Genomic DNA, 16,470 nt, shown 5'->3' with positions numbered 1-16,470 from the left:
TTTTTTCTATTTATTGGAGACCAAGTACTTAACATAAATACTTATAGTTTGGTTTTTTTTTTTAGCAATAAGCATTCAGCAATAATTTATATATTACTATATATATATTATATATAATTATATTATATATATATTTATATATTATAAATATATATTATACAGTCTAAATGAGATTGAATAAGTTGTTGGGTCGAAGATGGGACTCACTGAAAAGGAGAGAATTATATCAACTGTGTGTGAATTGCTTTGAGTTGTTTCACATTTTCTATGAGGTCAAATTAAGTTTCTACTTGAAATACTTTATGACCTCGAGCATTATTACATGGCAGCTAGACTCTGATGTTAACTTACATAACTATTTTCTGAGGTTCCAAGAGGACATAATTTATTTGGGTGTCAGCCCATCAGTCTAGTCTATATAAACCTAGAACTTGGAGGTAGTGGTAGTGTACAACACTATGTACTAATACAATTACTGTCATATGTCGAACTGACCTGAATTGAGTTGGATTGAACTGAATTGTATCCTTTGTCAGAAACTACAAAGATATGAAGGGTCTGAGTTGCACTTTTTTCATCTCTTTTAGGCTTCTCTTGTCTCAGACTCTCATTCTAAGATCTGGAAAAAAAAAACTGTGGTGCGTGTTCTAAACAACCATCTTGGAAAAAATCAAGTAGATGGAAAAATGTATGGTCTTCAACTGTGTCATGTAACTCAATGGACAACCTATGAAATGAATTCATCATCCTGGGTCTATCTCTTGGACCAGTGTTTCAGGTGAACAATAAATTGGATTTAGAATTAAGTAAGAGTTAGACTAATCCTTTCATATCACTATGGATTTCAGTGGAGAGGTTTTCTGGCATTTCAGAAATTGATATGTGGAATGCAACATCTTCAATAAATTGGAGCATTCCAAGTAACTTGCTCTCAACAGACAGTCCTCTTGTTTGGACTCTAGGCAGTCCATTCTCCATGATATCGACGAATACCCTAGGTGAGAATATGAACTCAACTCAACAGTTTCACAACTTTTTATGTCAATATTTGATAGATTATTGACCAAAGTTAATTTTATTATGCATCTAGGTATGGTAAAAATTTAAATTATGTGTGGAAGAACAATGTTTAAATGTATTGTTATTTTTTAGTCAATTAGTTGTGTCTGACTGTGATCCCATTTGGGGCAAAGATATTGGAGTGATTTGCCCATTTTCTTTTGCAGCTCATTTTATAGATGACGAAATGAGCAAAGTTGGATTAAGTGACTTGACTAGGGTCACACAGCTAGTGTCTGAGGTCTGATTTGAACTTAACTCCTCCTGACTCCAGGCCCAATATTCTATCCATTGTGCCACCTAACTGCCCCAAAATAGTGTCATAGGACTTTGTTGTTATTTTTCAGTCATTTTAGTCATGTATGACTGTCTGTGACCTCATTTTGAGGTTTTCTTGGCAGAGATACTGGAGTTGTTTGCTATTCCTTCTCCAGTTCATTTTACAGTTGAGGAACTGAGGCAAACAGGGTGAAGTTACTTGCCCAGAGTTACCCAGCTAGTAAATGTCTGAAGCCAGATTTAAACCCATGAAGAAAGTTTTCCTGATTCCAAGCCCAGTGCTTTATCCACTGTATCACCTAGCTGCCTTTTTTAAAAATAAATTTATTTTTTTTGTTTATAATATTCAGTTCTACAAGCTTTTGAGTTCCAGATTTTCTTCCCTTTCCTTTTTCTCTCCCCTCCCCAAGATGACATGCAATCTGATATAGTCTCAACATATACATTCACATTGAACATTTTCACATTAGTCATGTTGCAAAGAAGAATTTATAACCAATGGAATGAACCATGAAAAAGGAGAAACAAAACAAAAAAGAGAGAGAAAATAATACCTGCAACTCTGTAATTTTTTCTCTGTATATGGATAGCATTTTCCAACATGAGCCTTTAGAAGCTGTCTTAGAACCTTGCATCAATGAGAAGAGCCAAGTCTATCAAAGTTTGTCATCAAACAATGTGGCTATAACTGTGTACAATGTGCTCCTGGTTCTGCTCCCTTCACTCAGCATCAGTTCATATAAGTCTTTCCAGGTTTTTCTAAAGTCCCCCTGTTCATCATTTCTTATAGCACAGTAGTATTCCATTACATTCACATACAACAACTTGTTCAACCCTTCCCCAGTGGATGGGCATTCCCTCAATTTCCAGTTCTTTGCCATCACAAAAAGAGCTGCTATAAATATTTTGTACACATGGGTCTTTTTCCCACTTGTATGATCTCTGGGATACAGCCCTAGAAGTGGTATTACTGGGTCAAAGGGTATGCACATCTTTATAGCCTTTTGAGCATAATTCCAAATTACTCTCCAAAATGGTTGGATCTGTTCACAACTCTGCCAACAATACATTAGTGTTCCAATTTCCCCGCATATCCAGCACTTATAATTTTCCTGTTTTGTCATGTTACTGGTTGCCCTTTTAGGTGTATTATGTTCCTATCCTGTTCTGTGGTATGGTTGTGGTGGAACATACTTTTTTTTTTGCTCTGTTTCTATTTTTCATTATTCTGAACATGATGAATACCAGCAAACATTTGGTGAACGTTTCCATTGACCAAGAAGAACAGAAAAAGAAAATTGTATACAAAATGGTAAATCTCCATTATGTACCATTTGCTTTCTAAAAATGTTTAAAAGAAAGTCAGATGTGAGTTTCAGAGCTGTCCTATTTGCATCTAGGGCCCTGATTTCTTGAAGGTTGTGTCAATAGAGTCTAAGCTGTGGAAAGTACTATGAAGATGGAAAAGTCTGGAGTATGGGTTGGCATGTATAATACCTGATCAGCAATGCAAAATAGTCATTGCTAGGTTGACCAAAGATGGATTTTAAAAAAATGATATATTTTGTTTTGACACAATTTTCTGGTCCTTTAGCTTTTCTAAATAGAAAATAAGGAAATGTGTTTCAATAAGAGAGGTGAGTTTTTCGGTCACAGAAAGTCCTACCAGTGTTAGAAGGAGTGGTATTCTGGTCTGGGTCTGAAATAGACCAGACTCCTAGTAGTTTATGTTTGATATTGGGACAAAACTATGACATGCTGGTAGGTCATCCAACAATGAACAAAAGGAGACTTAATGAGTTTAGCTAGGGAGGCTATTCAGAGAGAATAAATATTGGTGACACACTAAGCTGATTAAACTGCTTGAGTTCCTTGGCTTGACTTCATCCTTTTCCACATCCTTTTCTAGCATCAGAATGCTCCTGGACCTTCTCGTGATTGCTTTCTATTCGGGCGTCCAGGAAACGATGTCAACCTCTTAAGTCATTACTCAGTCCCTTTGAGTCAACCAAGTCTTGAGGATGTTTTTAATATCTTAAAAAAAAAACTGGACTAAGTGGCATGGGGCAAGATTAGTACAGTAGTTCTTAAAGTGTGGTCCGAGAACCTCTGAGGGTCCCCAAGACTATTTTCATTATAATACTAAAATATTACTTATCTTTTAAAACACTTTTCTACCTGCATATCTGAGGCTGTATTTTCTTTATAAGCTTTAACCAAAAAAAACCACATAGCAACAGACTGAATGCAGAAGCAGATAGAAGAACCTAGCTGTCTTTTATTAAGTCAGGCATTAAAGAGATTTATAAAAATATATAAAATGATATCACTCTTCTCACTAAATAATTTTTAAGAAAAATATTATGTTAACATGTGACATTTATTATTGTAAAAATAATACCATAATGAATTAAGAAATAAATAATTTAAAAGTTCACCAATTTTAATTTGTAATAAGGTAAATATTATTAGATATAACCCATAAAAACAAAAGCTCTTTAAGGTCCATAAAAATTTTTGCAAGATCCTAAGACCAAAAGGTTTGAGAACCTCTAGGTTGGGTTATTGTTCCCACCTCAGGTACTGTGTCCCTGGAATAGAGGGAGAACTGTCATTTACAAATGTGGAGATCTTTAAAATGCAGGGAAAGTGGTGACTCTAAGTCCATCAGTATTTATAATTAACCATAATAGGCATTCCAAATAATCCTGGAGAAGCTAGTGTTTCCTACTAGATTTGGCTAAAAATTGCCCTTGCCTAATTTTTGGAATTTTAGGAATAGTCTTTGCTACTCTACTTACTGAGAAAATATGGTTGATGTCAATATAAAATGAGTTTTTCCAAGTAGGAGAATGGATAGGGTTAGTAAATTGGTGCCTATATGTGACTCTGCCCATCATATGCACATATATTTATGTGAACTTCATGGCCTCTGCGGCCCTCTTCTTTTGACCTGGGCACAGAAATCCAGAAGGTCAGGCATACTTCTAATTGCACTAATTTTCCAGCTTTGAAGTATCCTGTTGATTTCACAGGGCAGGACAGGCCTTTCTCGTGAACGGAAAGATTTATGACCTGTTTGGGCAGAAAACCCACAAAACCCCCATTGAATTTCTTCTCCTTTATCTTCCCAATATCAAATAAGATTAAAAAGGCTATCTGGCCATTTGACAGTCATTCATTGGCCTCATGACACAGTGTATTATTGTACGATGCTCACCCAGGGCTATAATTAGGTAATTATGTAAGGCGTCCACACACATTTGAATAGCTACTGTATTTGGCTAATGATGTCACTCAACCTCACTTATTATGTGGCCTGAGCTGTGGGGCAGGCAGAATTCAATGAACATGAAATCAGACCTTAATTAAGCTTTCCGTGAAGTAAACAGATTGTAAAGTTAGTAATAAAGGTGCATTATTTAGGCCATACCTTGATGGTTATGGGAAGCAGCTTGGGTTACCAGGGAAAGAACACTAGTTTAAAAAAGACTAAAGACCAGGGCTCCAGTTGTTTCCACCACTTATAAAATGTATCAACAAATATTTTTATATCTCATGTTCCTCATCTGTAAAATGGCAGTTTTTGTTGTTGAGTTGTTTTCAGTCGTGTCTGACTCTGGGGTTTTCTTGGCAAAAGTACTGCAGTGGTTTGCATTTTCTTCTCTGGCTCATTTTACACATGAGAAAACTGAGGTAAACAGGGTTTATGACTTGCCCAGGGTCACACAGCTACTAAATGTCTAAGGTTGGATTTGAACTCACAAAGATGAGTCTTCCTCATTCTAAGGCCAGTGCTATATACACTATGCCACCTAGCTACCCCAAATTGCTGATAAGATCAATAACCTTACAGGATTATGGGGTTGTAAAGTGTAATGCAATACCTCTCATTTAACATCAATGAATAGCTGTTCTCCATAAGGAAATAGGATTAATACAAGAGGCAGCAGGGCATAGTGGATAGAGAGCTAGCCTCTTAAGCTAGCCACTTAACTCTAGTTAAGAAGTTCTGGATGCAAGTCCTGCCTCTGACACAGTCTGGCTGTGTGACTCTAGGAAAGTCATTTTGTTGCGATCTAGGGGTTCTGGGAATCCCGAAATGCAAGGGTACAAGGCAGGTCTGCCTTGAAAGAATTCAACCACTCAAGCCTTCTAAAGTTCAAGTAGTGAGTTTATTATGACACTGCCTGGGGTGGGCAACATTTCTAGTGAGTCCGAGCATTTGTAATGCCAATATAAGTGGACCAGATTTTAAAAATCTGAGGAATTTAATAGGACAAGATGGATACTTTTACATACAGAAAGAAAAGGGGAAAATCTGAATCTGATTAGGGAATGGCAAGTAGCCTGGGGTGGGCCAGGTGAAGACAAGGAGGGCCACATTGAAAGGGCAGTTAAAAGAATGATTGACTGGGATGGGTCATGCCTCAGATGAACACCAGGGATCTGGATTCAGAGGCTGGGTTCCTGAAATTTGTGAGAAAGTTCCAGGGCTTTCCTTTTTTTGGAGTCCAAATCCCAAGGACATGATCTTTTCCTTTTGGGGTTCAGATTCCATCCCCATTCCTCAGTACTCTAGGCAGCTCTACAGAGTCATTGTAGACGTGCATTGGTAGGAGTTCCTTTGTATGGGATTCCCACACAATGATGAAATCACAGGTTTGAAAGTCTCCATCTTCATTGGGAGAACACCTCCCACTAATACAGATTTACCTATTTCATTAGACTCCAAAGTTGGGGCCAGGGTCCCCAGAATGGAGCATGAGATCAGCTAATCAGGGGGTGGGAAGAGGGGTCCCATTTCACCCTCTCTACAATAGCTTGGGGTGTATAGCCAACATGACCATCACCCATCTCTTTCTCTCTGACATTCCCTGTCTCTGAGCCCTGCCTCAGTTGTGTAAGGGAGAGCTCCCCCTTCTCCCTTTAGAGTCCAATATCTGGCCCCTTAGGGCAGCTACAATCTAACCACTACTGAACACTGGGTGTTCTCAGCAGCAGCTGCACAGGTACAGTGGAAGACAATTCCTCCAGCCCCCTGTTCCTACTAGGTCCCCAGATCATGGCTTGGCTGCAGCAGCTTCCTCTCAGGTAGGCATTTCCTCCCAAGGCAATGACAACGTTGCCCCTACCCCTCTTCTGTTTTGGGTGAGAAAGAAGAAGTCACAAAGGATTGGAGAGACACTAATGAAGTGTGACCTGCATCACCCATATCATTAAACTATCTTTCCCCTGTCTACTTAAATTTTAGTATTTAAGTCTCTATATAAACATATCCATGCTTCATTGTACCCTTCTGGGGGAGGAGGAGGAGAACAAGGTAAACAGTGCACAGCAGAGAAAAAAAGAAAACTTACAAGGAGGCAAAGATGGATAGCTCTCAACACAACTCATAGGATTTATTACATAGGCTTTTTTGAGATGGAAATTTATTGCTCCGTATTTTGAACTCTTACGTTCTGCTGTGCACATGATGTGTTTTTTTCTTATTTTGTATAAGTATCAATATTTATATTTATAGGTTTTTTCTATTCTTATTGTGTATTTAAGTTTTGGAAAAATAAAATAAAAATGATTAAAATAAAATAAACTATTCTTCCCCTCTAAACTCACCTGTCTTTGAAATTTCCCTATTACTGGCAAGGGCACCACCATCCTTCTAGCCACCCAGGTTCACAACCTCACTATTCTCAACTCTTCATTTTACTTCACTCCAGATGTCCAGTCAGTTGCCAAATCTTGTGCTATCTGACTCTACATATTTCTTTTATTTGCTGCGTTCTTTGCTCACACAACCAGCTGCCAGGGTCAGGTCTTCATCAGCTCTTGCCTGGATTATTGCAGTAGTCTACTAATTGGTCTCTGCTTCAGATCTCTCCTCTCCACAATCCACCCTTCACCCCAGCTGCCAGCCTGATTTTTCCTAATATATGTTTTTTTTTTTTCCCTAAGAAACATGACACCCAGCTTCTTAAAAAACTTCCATGGGCTCCCCATTGACTGTGGAGGACATAACTGAGGCTGATGACATTGCTGAGTTTTGCCTCACTTAAGCCCAATTCACTTGCAAGTCAAGATAACAATAATTTTTGGTCACTTTATTTTGTAAGACATTTTGGAATCTGGGACCCAGATTTTAATTTATTTTTTAAAATTCATCTTTATTTGTTTGCTTATTATCATTTCCTTTTTTAAAAAGCCAAGACAATTTACTTTTTGTACTGCACTGTTTTCATTTAGGAGTTCTTGAAATATAGCTCTGAAAAAACAGGCTTAAAAAAAAGCCCATTGTGTTTTAAATGGAGCTTCTTGACTAAGCCTTTAAATCCTAATCACTCTGGTGATCACTGAATGGCCTAGAATAGGCCCAATCTAATCCTCCTGGTTCACTGTTTAGGTTATGATGGCTTATTATGAGTTTAAATTGCCATTGTTTTCTATTTTGGCTAGAAACTCTAAGGGTCTTCCCCTCCCAAAATGATAGTTTGTAGTGGTAAAATGGACCATCTTTTGTCACAATTCTTACACAGCCCTTAGTCACTGAATGGCCATTGCCTCAGTCAAACTGAAGTCTAATTTAGAAAGGTGGGAGTCACCCACCACATCCAGGGGCCATCATCGTTCATCTGGACTTTTGTCTTGCCACTGGACTTCCATGGCTGTGGAACAGAGAGGGAGGCTCATGACTTACAGCAGTTCTGTCTCACTAAATCCAACTCACATGCAAGTCAAGACATCGTTCTGGTGACGGCCTTGCTCCTTTTCAAGAAAGGAAGGACGTACAACCACAAAAATCAGAAATTATTTTATTTTTATATCATGTTTAAAAATTCTATTTTTGTATAAGTATTAAAATGTGCATAACTATAAGTAATTATTTACAAATGAACACATATGCACAGATTGTGGTATGTGCTCACATTTTTTTATTGATAGGGGTGTATGACAAAAAAAAATTGGAGACTACTGGTCTAGTAGACAACTGCTAGAAGAGCTGCTTGAAGAATATGAAGGGTAAGTGACTTGCACAGGGTCATTGAGATGGCAAGGGTCCCAGGCATGATTTAAATCTGGATCTCCGTTTCCTCTTCAATAGAAACTTGGAAATGTTTTGAGCTCTTTTATCAGTCTATTAAGGCTAAAAGATAATCTGTGTATAGATCAGAATAAAGTCTGCTCGTGATTGCAAGTCCTTCCTCCCCCCCCCCCCCCCCCAGAAGCTTTATCATCTTCAAAGCCTGGTTGAGTATGAGAGGAGAGACAGACAGAAAGAGGCAGAGAAACACACATGGAGACAAGTAGAGACAGAGACAGAAACAGACAAAGACAGGCATAGACAGAAAGAGAGACAGAAAACTGAGAGCATTTATTAGGTACTGTGCTAAGCCTTGGGGCTACACATATAAGCAAGCAAGGCAATCCTTGCTCTCAAGGTTACATCTGTTTAGGGAGTATGCAGGCCAGATGTCTCTTCATTTCCCACCTAGCTACACTCCTCTGAAGGGCAGCTAGGTGGTGCAGTGGATAGAGCACCAGTGCAGGAGTCAGGAGGACCTGAGTTCAAATCGCACCTCAGACCCTTGACACTCACTAGCTGTGTGACCTTGGGCAAGTCACTTAACCCCAATTGCCTCATCTCCAGTCATCCTGATGAATATCTGATCACTGGATTCAGATGGCTCTGGAGGAGAAGTGAGGCTGGTGACCTCCACAGCCCTCCCTCACTCAAAACAAAGTGAAGGGCAAGTCATGTCATCATTTCTCTGATGGCGTGGTTTTCTTCTGCAACAAAAGAGGAACACACACACATCCTAATGGAGAAAGATGACACATAAAGGGGATATGGAGGGTTGGGAATCACACATCAGCACAGCACACAATATACACCAACAAGGTAGGCATAATTTGGAGCTGGTCACTGCGAAGTTACATGGAGACCTAACTCTGGGCAAGATAAGAGGAAAGGTCACCTACAGGGTTCAGGGTAGTTTCGAGGCAGAGTCCAAGATTGAGGGTGGGGGAAAGGGAGGTATAGAAGAAGACTGACAATGGGCCAACAGTTAATCTACTATGTGTCTGGCATTATGCTAAGTGCTGGGGGTTACAAAGAAAGGCTCTCAAGGAGCTACAATCTCGTGGGGGAGACAATATGAAACACCTATGAGCAAACAGGATAGGCAGGAGGTAATCAAGAGAGGAAAGTTACTAGCATTTAAAAATGTTTTTAAAATTCATTTTAAACTTAAATACAAAATGAGAAAAAGAGCACTTCCATGTCCACAGCAGAACATTAGAGAGGATTCAATTCCATTTCACAAAAACCTATGTAACAAATCCTATACATAGTTTTCAAAGCAACTCAGCCTTTCTGGGCTTCCTTCTAGGTTTTCTTGTGTTCTTTGCTGTGTACTTTTTATTTTATTTTTTCTCTTTCCTTCCTCTCTTCCCTCTCACCTTAGAAAAATCTACAATTAAATGCATATATGCATATACATCTATAAACATGCATACATATATATACATACACACACTACAAAAATGCAAGACCATACTATTAGTCAGTTCTTTCTCTGGAGATGGATAGCATCTTCTTTCAAAGGTCCAAGTCTTTGCATGTTTTCTAAATCTGCCAGATCATTATTTTTTATACCACAGCAGTATTCCATCACAATCATATCCTATTTGAGAGATCATCTATGAAAGTTTCCCCCCAATTTTCTGCTTTCCTTCTAATCTTGGCTACATTGGTTTTATTTATACAAGAAAATTTTAATTTAGGATAATTGAAATTATCCAAGTTACTAGCATTAAAGGAAATCAGGAAAGGCATCTTGCGGACAGCCAGAGCTCAGGCAGCATGGTTTGGAAATGGTGGCTGTGTAGTCATTTTACCTTACGTTCCTAAGATTGTTTTGTCAATATAGACTTTCATGAACACTGCAATGTAAAAATACTCAAGAAATAGTCTTCCTAATAATAATAATAGTTAATATTTGTGTAGTGCCTACTATGTGCCAAGCACTTTATAAATATTATCTCATTTGGTCCTCATGCAATTCTGTGAAGTAGATGTTATCTCCATTTTTACAGCTGAGGAAACTGAGGCCACATAACAAGTGACTTGGCCAGGATCACACAGAAACTAAGTGTTGAGGTGAGATTTGAACTCAGGTCTTCCTGATTCTAGGCCCAACACTACCCACTGTACCACCTACTTGCCATAGTAGAAAATAATTCATGTAGATTTTAATTCCCTATCAGATGCTTTGCAGCAGCAATTCGAAACCTTTTTCCATCCCCTTGAGCCCTTGATGCACAGATGGCAATCTTGAATTGGAGGAGTTTTACGGGATTATAAGATCATAGATTTAGAGCTGGAAGGAGGCGAAAGGGAAGAAGCATCTATATAGCACTTACTACATGCCAGGCATTGGGCTAAGTAAGCACTTGACAAATATGGTCTCATTTGATTTGGACGAAACCTTAGAGGTCATCTAGTCTAACCCCATCACTTTACAGATAAAGAAACCGGAGCCCAGGGAAGTTAAGCAATGCATCCAGCATCAAGTAAGCGGTAAGCGGTCAGAGGCAGGATTTAAACCTTGGTCTTCTAAGACTGAGCTCTTTCTACTGGGATTTAGTGCTTTTCAGGAGGTATTCTTGGCAGTTTCTTCAAAATTTTTTTTGTATATAATATACACATATATAATGTATACATGTAAATATAGAAATTTATTTTCTTTCAAATGAACAAAAATCTATTTACTCTTGTCATTGAAAAAAAAAAAGAAAAACAAATATTCATGGTCAAGCAAAATGAATCTGCAATAGCTCGTGTCCAAAATATATTATGTCTCATTCTGTACCCTGGGTCCACCATCTCTCTATCCAGAGATGGGTAGTGGGACTTTCTTATTGACCTTTGAAGTGACTATTTGACGTTGCCATTTCAAAGAACGTTTGTTTTAATGCCTACTGTGTGAAGCTGACTGTGCTAACACTAGCGGGAGAAAATTAAGTTTAGCTTTGAGTTATTTTCACAGCTTTTATAGCCTAAATTCACCCTCCTCACCTTCTTCAACATAACCTTTGAATCCTGGCAACCAATCAGGAGTTGCTCTTCCATCCCAGGAAAACTCATGTTCCTCTGTGAGGGACCAAGTCCAGCTTCATGGAAGGTGCTCCAGGCCAGCAAGTTTGGAGTTCTCCCCAACACTCCTTCAGCACAATTGGTTACAGTTGATCCCTTCCTACCCTTCCTATTGTGCTGACAATCTGCATCATCACACCTACCACACACCTGTCCCTAACTGATGGGAGCAACCTGGGGGAAAAGCCCTGGTTGTCTCATGCTGCTTCCAGCTGTTTTTCAAATAGACTGGAATTATCACACTGCTAAACCAAAGTCCTGTGACCTTATAGGCTAGTAAGACATTCACCTTGACTGAGATCAAAGCTATTTGACACCAGCTCCCTGGATTTCCTTCTGTGACTCAAGTCTTGAGTCACACTTGACCTCTCCTTGAGGTCCCAACACCAGCCACATCTAGAGGGTAGGAAGAGCCTGTGGCAGGACCTAAAAGTATGCCTACAGTGGTTGAATCAGTGGTTGAGTCTGTTGGTCACCACAGAGGTCTTCTCACATCTTGGAGAAGTTACTCTAGGATGGAGTAGCTAGCCTGGGGAGAAAGGAGAGAAATCTTTTCAGTAGCAATGGTGGCTACAAGCCCATGAGAGCTGGAATGTGTTCCTGCCTAGGCAAGCCTGAGAAATTGAGGGGCATCTCCATTCAGCTATGGGGGAAAGCTTATACTCTACCTGCTTTCTTAGATCCCTCCCCACCATGGGCAGCTCATCTGCAGAGAATATTAATATATACAAATAAGGACACATACGGAAGGACTGAGATAATAGCCGGCAAGCTGCCAGACACAACCCAAGTCCTGCCTGTCTCTTCTTTCACACCTCGCACATAATTACACTGATCTCAGACCAGTGAAAAGGCACTTTATAATCACCAGTGGAAGAAATCCTGCTTGTCTGTCCTTAGGCAGCTCCAGCATGGAAGAATGACGTATAGCCTGACAAGGGGCACAGGGCTCACATGGATCCAGATTCATCCTGGGTGGGGGCCCTGGAATCAAAGAAGAGGGGTCAAGTTCCTATTCGCTGTGTCTGTGTTTCCACTCCAGAGTAACCCAGCTTATACATATACACACATAAACACACATACAACATATATGTACATATTATATGTGTTATATGACATATAATGATTTAATATACACTATGCTCTATCTATATATCCACATACATATCTGAGAATTGATCAACAAGGCTATGTGTAAAAGAGTCTGATGGATTATCTGAGGGTCATATATTTGAAACCAGGGAGGACCTTAGAGATCATCAAGCCCAATTCCCTTATTTTATAAATGAGCAAGTAAACTGAGCCCAAAGAGTTGAAGTGATTTGACCCAAGATCACAGGAGTCAAAAGCAGGAGTGGTGGAATGTGGTCTAGTGGACAGAGAGTTCGCCTGAGCCGGGAAGACCCATGTTTAAGTTCTGTCTCTGACATATCCTGGCCATTGACACCACCTCTCAGCATCTCTCTACTACAATATGTTTCAGGGAAGATACCAGTTGACTTTGATAGAGGGACTTTCCTCATCTGGGAGTTCTCTATACCAAAAAAATCATAAGTCCAACCCTAATGCCTTGTGTCTCAGGAGAAGTTGCTCTTTTCATTTTTTAAGACTAACCTATTCGTATCTTTTTTCCTATCTCATCTCTCCTACTCCAAGGCTCTGCTCCAACAGTCATCTTTTTCCTCTCTCCTGTGGTTTTTTTTTGGGGGGTGGATAAGGCAATTGGGGTAAGTCACTTGCCCAACACCACACTGAGTTCAGACTCGAACTCAAGTCCTCTTGACTCCAAGGCTCTATCTATTGCTCCAACTAGCTGCCCCTCTCTTGTGTCTTCAATTTCAATCCCACTCTCTCCATAGTTTCATTCCCAGTCTTCCCCCTCCTAATAAACTTTTGCCTGGTTCTGCTTTCTTTAAGCTACCAGACCATTTCCTTCCTTTCACAGTCAAACATAGAAAGAAAGAGCAGTCTACATTTATTGCCTCCATTCCCCTATTTCACACTCAGTCCTCAATCCCTGGCAATCTTGCTTCTGCTTCCACTACTCTGTTGAATCTCATCTATTCAAGGTTAACAAAGACTTTTTCTTCAATCCTACTTCTCCTTGCCTTCTTTGAACCATTTATCACTTGGTCACAACAGAAAGTGAAATCCCTAAAATATAAGGGACTATATAGTCTTTAGAAATGGGGAAGGAGGGTTAAGAAATAACCTCTAATCCGCTGTAGGAGACATGCACAGGAGGATGTTTGTAAGTTTTTACTCCTCTTTCTTCCCCTCACCCTCAGGGAGGGTATGTTTATTAATTGGTGGAAAGCAAATACATTTTTTAAAATTGTAACCTCATATATTTATTTATTTTTTGTAAATAGTGGGACTTTATTTTTCAAATTTATTTGTCTTCAATTTTCAACAGTCACTTCCATAAGTTTTAAATTTTCTCTCCCTCTTTCCCCCCTCCCTCTCCAAAACAGCATGCAATCTTATATGGACTCTACACATACATTCTTATTAAACACATTTTCACATTAGTCATGTTGCAGAGAGGAATTTAAACGAATGGGAGAAAAACTAAACAAAACCAAACATAACAAAAGAGAAAACAGTCGGCTTCATTCTGCATTCTGACTCCCTAGTTCCTTCTCTGGACGTGGATGGCATTTTGCATCATGAGTCCTTTGGAAATGTTTTAGGTCCTAAACAAATACATTTCACAGAACACTCTTGCCTCAAGGTATCTCAGATAACACATGAAACAACAAAGACGTGAAAATAGAGAGAAGACTATATGAAGGAAGAAGAAGGAAGAAGAGAATGAGGACATAAAGAAGGGTTTCCCTGTTCTGCTGACTGCTTAGGGACAAGGAGTCCACTAAAAAGCAGTGCCATATAGCAAATGTCAGCTGTAGAGATAGTGGCATGAAGCAGCTGATGAGAGAGGTACTGGCAGCGGTGGCAGAAGTGGTGGTAGCAACAGCAGAGATGGAAGGGTCAGTGGACTGGTATATACAACCTGTACTTTCCATGGGACCCCAATCACAGCATGCACAGGCCCTCGGCATTGGCTTAATGATGAATTTGTTTCTTGCTCAATGTGGGTCTGAGTCCCCTTTATGGTCTTCCTAAATTAACTAGGGATGGGTGGAGTAGGAAAACTGCAGCAAGAAGAGAGAGGTGGAGCTGAGAGAGAGGCAGCAGGCAGAGCAGAGCTGAGCAGAGCAGCTAGCCTGGGTGAGAGAGGGGCATTTTGTTTAAGGGAGCTTGTTTGTGAGGAGGACTGACAGACAGAAAGCTCTGGATGGGGTCACAAGCTATTTAGGCATGTCATTACTGATAACCTCAAAGACTAAGCCCGGTCTATTTGACCTTTTTAAAAAAATTTTTATTTTATTAAATATTTCCTGATCACATGTAAAACAAATTTTTAACATTCATTTAAAAGAAATTTTGAGTTCCAAATTCTCCTCCCTCTTCCTTCCCCCTCCCTTTGAGAAGGCAATCAATTTGATATCGATTATATATATGAAGTCATGTAAAACATATTTCCACATTAGCCATGTTGAAAAAAACCCCTAAAAAACCATGGACCAAATCCCCCATGAAAAATAATGAAAGTTTTTAAAAAAAGTATGCTTTAATCTCCACTCAGAGTCATCAGTTCTCTCTCTAGAGGCGGACAGCATTTTTCATCATGGCCCCATCGTGGCCTATTGTCTTGATCAGAGTACCTAAGTCTTTCACAGCTGATCATCCTACAGTATTGCTGGTGCTGTGTACAACATTCTCCTGATTCTGCTCATTTCACTTTGTATCAGTTCATATAAGTCTTCCCAGGTTTTTCTGAAAGCATCTTGCTTGTCATTTCTTATAGTGCAGTAGTATTTCAGGACACTCTTATACCACAACTTATTTATCCATTACCCAATTGATGGACATCCCCTTGATTTCCAATTCTTTGCCACCATAAAAGAGCTGCTAAATATAAATAAAATACAAATATTTTTGTATATATCGTTCCTTTTCCCTTTTCTTTATCAATCAGCACTTCTGTTACAGGTACTTTTCCTTGATGAAGAACAGTGGAACATAAGCAAAAGGATGTGTTCCTAGCTCCCCTCTAGAGAAGACAGAGCCTGGGGGGAGGGGTGAATGTGGTCCATTAGCTCCAGGGATCTCAGATCAGCATCCTGTGGAAGGCATTCAGGCCAGAAAGATGAATGAACAGAGCTCTCTGTCAACAGTGAACCCTGAAGAGAAGAAACTTGCAAAGAGATTAATGGATTTGGATAGATTTTTTTTTATTTGCTTAATTGTGGCTGTGGTCCAGAGTACACATCAAATAGTGTGCAATTCTTTCACAGAAGAAAAATGACGGAGTGGTGAGCATGATGGCCTTCAAGAAGAAAGAATTTGGAGTGAAAGCAGTTGCCAGGAAAAGCTTCAGCAACACAGAATGATCAAAACCGAATACTGTGTGTAGTGGGAAGGAGCTGGTTCCACAGAGTCCCGGGAACACATAATGACAGCTCATGGTTGGGGACACTCATGACTCCCAGGGCAGACCACCAGAAGAAAACAGTCTCCATTTTGTCCTACTCTCTTCTGTCCTTCATTTGATTTCTCTCCCTGCGTGGCTTGGTCAAGGGAAGAAAACATAAAGAAAAAAAACATAAAACAGAAAACAGAAAGAAAACATAAAAAAACAAGTTAGAAAGCAGTACTGGAAATGGAGACCATGTGATGGAAAATAACCTGACCACCTTCTTCTGGGCATGTCCTCTAGTACAAGCTGAATCTCAAGCTTGGCTTCTCCTTGCCCTTTTCCCCTCTCCCCCTAAGGCTATGATTGGAGATGTTTAAACCAAGGCCAAGGTGTGTGGGGTGTGGGGCAAAAAAACAGAGAAACAGTCCCATCTTCAGATGCTCAGACTGGGGAAGAATGCTTGGCACTGTTTGCCTTCTTTCTGTAAATCTGATTC

The sequence above is a fragment of the Notamacropus eugenii genome, chromosome 4 (assembly GCF_028372415.1).
Source record: "Notamacropus eugenii isolate mMacEug1 chromosome 4, mMacEug1.pri_v2, whole genome shotgun sequence".
NCBI classification, from domain to species: domain Eukaryota; kingdom Metazoa; phylum Chordata; class Mammalia; order Diprotodontia; family Macropodidae; genus Notamacropus; species Notamacropus eugenii.
This window is presented reverse-complemented; position numbering follows the sequence as displayed.